The following is a 5,228-nucleotide window of genomic DNA, read 5'->3' on the forward strand; positions in this document are numbered from 1 at the left end:
TAAAATTTGTCTAGGATCTCTTAGGTTCTTAATTACAACATCATGGGGTGAAAATTCAACGGTTTTAACTTCACATGAATAAGTTATCTGATATATAGATAGAAGGTTGCAGGATAATGTAGAAACACATAATACATCATTAAATTGACCATTATCTAGATGAATAGTTCCAGTCCCTACAACACTAAGAGATCTATCATCACCAACATATATATTTTTGGTGTTATAATCATTTAAAGAAGAAAAAATGGCTTTATTTTTGGCCATGTGATAAGAAGCTCAAGAATCAATTAGCCATTCACGAGAATGAGAAGAAGGAGATACGTTTAGTGCATAACCAGACCGAGATTCTTGATAACCACATGTAGAAAGTGCTATTCTGAAAGATGAAGTTAAAGTTGAAGAGTGCTCCAAATGGATGTTATGATTCTTCATTTCTGCTTCCAAGGCTTCCATCTTCTTAAAGGATTTGGTTCTAAGTGGCCATCATGATCACAAAATTTGTGATTCCTATTAGTCTTCTTCCCTTTGTTTTTAGTTTCCTTATCATTTTGTTGAGTTGACTTTTCATTGTGAGACTGAAATTGCTTAAGACCCTCCTTTTGTTTAGGACCATTCCTTTTAGGATTTTGCTTCTTAGGATTATTTGAATTTCGTTGCTACTAGGTTACTAAGGCTTTATTAGAAGAGTTTTTAGTGTTAAGAAGACTAAGATGTAAGAGATTTTATTTCTCTCTTATTAAAGAATCACAAAATGCATTGAAAGAGGGGGACTTGTAGTCTTGTCGTTGAGAAATATAGACTTCTCTAGTAGAATGGAAGGTTGAAACAAACACATAGAAGGTTGGCCATAACTTAGTAAGAATGGACTAGATAAGGCTACCATCTTCTTTCTTAACCTTAAAAAGCTTCCAAGAGAAGTCTAAGGGTCTTGAACTTGCACAAAATTTCTTCAATGGATGAAAAATTATTGGGTTCCAACGTAAGTAACTCATTTTCGAGTTGATGGGCTCTAATTTAATTTTTAATTCCAAAAACTTTATTGAGCATTTTCATTTCTTCATCAGGGGTATCAATTTCTGCGATATGGATCTAAGGTCAAGAGAAATAGACATCCCTATCAACCCATGTGCTTTATATTGCTTATTTCGCATTTGTATTACTTATCTTCATCTTTAGGTTTAGACTCTTGGACTGAGGTTATTCTATAAAGACTACTTCCAAGTAAATCCACCATGTTGAATAGTCATTGAAAGTAGGTGGTGTTGTCAAGAATAACTAGGCATGGACTTTGAATTTTAAAAGAAACTAAAGCAAAATATGCTTAAACTAAGTGCTGAAATGCAAAGTTCTCGAAAAATTAGGCTGATTAAAAAAAATGGCTCTAAAAACGGCTTCTGGATGAAGAAGTTATGGTTTTTTGAAGAAACATTTTTGAAGATTCCAACAAACCACATGAATATTGGGAAGTTGATGGTAATGTTATATTTAAAAAAAATCACCCCCGCTTTCCAAACTTAATCTAATTAGCTCACTTTAAAAAAAATATTACTTTAGGTGACCCACTTTTCTAAATAAATAAAAGTCACTTTTACAATGGTACTTTGTGAACTATCCACTAAATTGTAACTTAAATAAAAGATAAAGTGACTTTATAATTATAAGTGACTGACTTTTTTTAAAGGGTGAGAACACTTTTACATAAAGTAACTTTAAAACATAAGTTACATGTGTTATTTTAAAAAGTAACTCAACGAAAAGAAAGACTTGAACTCAAGTCTCTATTCTCATAAAGTAGCTTTGGACCAAATGAGCTAGTTTACTCAAGACCTCTATTCTCATAAAGTAACTTTAGACCAAGTGAGCTAGTCTAAAAGGTTAATAATTTTTTTTGTTTTGCTCACATAAGATTTGGGGTGAGTGCTTACTTGAAAACCCGTTTTTTCCTGCAAAACAAAAACAACAATCACACAAACCAAATGAACAAGAAAAATTATCCAATCCTTACAAAAAATTAGATTTGGCCGGAAACTAAATATTTTCCTTAATGTTTCTGATTTTCCGAGATCACACTAAGGCACAATAGAAAGGAGCACACACATCAGAAAAATCCTTTATATATTTTTCTAATTTGCCTAGATCGCACAGAGTCATGGGGAAAAGAGCATATGAAGAAATGAAAGGCATAGATTCGAAATAAATAGAGAGATAAATAATTATAACTTCCAATAAAGACTATATACCTCTAGATCTTAAAAATGATGTAGTTAGGGCTACCAAAAACCTTTTCACATGAAATGAAAGTGGTTCCTCACTGGAACCAATTCTCCTAACAAACTAGAGTAGTCCTCTCGGCTCGAAAGCAGTCAGAAACAATAGATCTAGGAAATTACAGTCCGATATAGTTGTACTAACTTCAAATTTAGATCACAAACGGATGTGGCCCTCGAATAGCTCTGATACCATATATGAATTTATAGGGTAATTTCCTTAGATAAAACACCAAAGGACACCACTCACAAATAGATCATAGAATAGTACACCAATATCCTTGACATGGTTAAAACCCACAAAGAGGGAAACAATCCACGACCTGAGCAAACACAACCACTTCATGCAATTTATTAATGTAGAAGAAAGAAAATTTGCATAAGCTTCTCTCATGAATGTTCACCTAACAAATGACCCTCCATGCTCTTTAAATAGAGATCATGAACCAATCAGGTGTTAAAACTTGGATCAAGTGTCGGTAATATCGAGGAGAGAATGAATTGTCAGATCACTTCATGTCAAAAAGATATCGTGACGTTAGATTGTAAGTTACAAAAAGTACATACTAAAGAAACACACTTTACTTAAGTATACACTAGACCAGGTTATAATTAATTATTTCTTATGTGTGAGAATATCCTTACATTATAAATTATATAAGATGATATTAATGTAAACTATACAACATATATTAATAATTATTAATGATTAATTATTATCATTAATGGTGTTGGTGTAAATTAACAATAAAAATATAAATTAATTAAATTAAATTAAATTAATTCTAATATATTATAGTTATGATTAAATTACTTTAATAATAATGATTAGTAATAAGCTATATTAATTATAAATATTGCTACTTATCAATATAAAAATATTTATTAAAATTTCATTAAAATAGTTATAGCTTATGGTATATTAATTATAATAAAATGTAATAATTATTATTAAGATTAAGGTATATTAAAATAAGTAGTAAACTATAATTATATGAATTGCAAGATAGGAAAAAAGAGTGATACATCAGAGGAAGAAGGATTATCAATCTTTCAAATTAGAGGAAACTAGTTGTTACTAATCTCCATATGACCGTCTATATATGGAGATTAGTAGTAACGAGGTTCCTCCAATTCAAAGGATTGGTGATTATTCCTCCTCTCCACTATGACTCTTTTTCCCTAGAAATTCATATACTTTTAATTTATTATTTATTTTAATATACTTTTATCTTAGGGCAAAAAATAGGGGAACGAAAAATGCGCAGGGTTTCTGAGAGTTACAAAGTTTGACCCTAATGGGGGATCGCAGAGGAGGGAGCTCCAATCCCTCCTACAAAGATGCAGTGGCCAGCAAAGGCAAGTCACATCTGGGTAATTTCAGAGGTTCAGTGGAGGAAGAAATAAAAAATAATGAAAAGGAGACAAATGAGGGAAAGTCCAAGGAGATTGGCAGCACAAAGGGAAAGGAGGAAGAGGACAAAAACTAGGGAACAAAGGAAAAAAAACAAAAGGGACCGTGTAGATCCAAAATGAAAATCACTCCAAGAGTAGTATTAAATAATCCTGCTCTGCAGGAGCACAGGGAACATATAGAGACCTACGCCATAATATGCAAATTCATGGGATTATGGCCCACTAAAAAGGCTCTGCAGACATGGATCAAGTATCACTGGAAACCCAAAGGCAGCATCGATCTGCACCTTGGGTCAAATGGATTGTTCACCGTGGTGTTAACAAACATTGAAGAAAAGGATAGAATATTCGAAGGAGGACCCTATTTTTTTGCAGCAACTAGTCTCTATATGCAGCCTTGGGTGATGAACTTTGTTCCAGAGCAGAAGACTTTCACTTCAGTTCCTGTCTAGGTAAGGCTCTATTCCCTACCTCTGGATTATTGGCAAAATGAATCACTTGCAGCCATAGGCAACAAACTCGATCATTTTTTGAAAGCCTCAGAAGCCACTAGAACGGGTAAATATACTTCCTATGCAAGGATCTGTGTGGAGATGGATCTTTCAGGAGCTTTTCTAGACGAATTTATCTTGGAAGTTTTAGATGAGGAATGGGTGCAAACGGTGGACTATGAGCATATTCCGTTTAGATACCATAAATGCCATGAACATGGACACTTGATCAGAGACTGCCCTCTCAGTAAAGCAGAAGATAAAAGAAAATTGAATACAAAGAAGGATACTGAAAGCCTCCAGAAAGTGGCAAGCATAGGAAAAGGAGGTAAAAAAGAACCAAAGTAGCAACATAATGAGGGGCAAAAGGCTAGTCAGAATAAGTTCCAAGCTCTGGTTGAGATTGAAGAGATGCCCAATGAAGACCAATCTATGGAGGAAGGCCCTAACGAAAGGAGAAAGAGGAAAACTTCAATCCAACACAAAATACTTACAGTAAGGAAGAAACCATAAGAAATGAAGTAGAGCTAGAGATGGATCAGGACATGACCCAAAGTGAAACAGATCCGGAGGATCAAGAACTTCAAGAAATTCTAGATAAAGAAAACCTAGATCTGGAAGGATTCCTAAAGCAGGGAACCACGGTGGGGATAGAATCATTACCTCAAGATGAATGCAACAGAATACAGTAGTTGTTTTTGTGGAAAACTCAGGAAAGGGGGTCAAATAAGGGAAAAATCATCGACAGGCAGGAGGGAAGAGGTGTGAAAACAATGAAATCAATTCCAGGATTAGCTACTAGAAATGCAGGAAAGGAAAGGGGCAGAAAAAAGTAGAAGGAGCTATTGATGGAGTGTGGAAAATTGACGATAGACTCAGGTAAGATGAAAGACCTGACCAGTTACTCCTTTACAAATATTTAATTATGAAGTTTACATCTTGGAATATAAGAGGTCTAGGTAGTAAAAGAAGGAAATGAATGCTCAGTTTTAGAATGAAACAAGATATGACAGATATGATCTTCATCCAAGAAACGAAGTGTTCCATCCAG

Source organism: Pinus tabuliformis, chromosome 3_2 (genome assembly GCF_031772625.1).
Source record: "Pinus tabuliformis cultivar Carrire ecotype Pingquan chromosome 3_2, CPIR1, whole genome shotgun sequence".
NCBI classification, from domain to species: Eukaryota; Viridiplantae; Streptophyta; class Pinopsida; order Pinales; family Pinaceae; genus Pinus; species Pinus tabuliformis.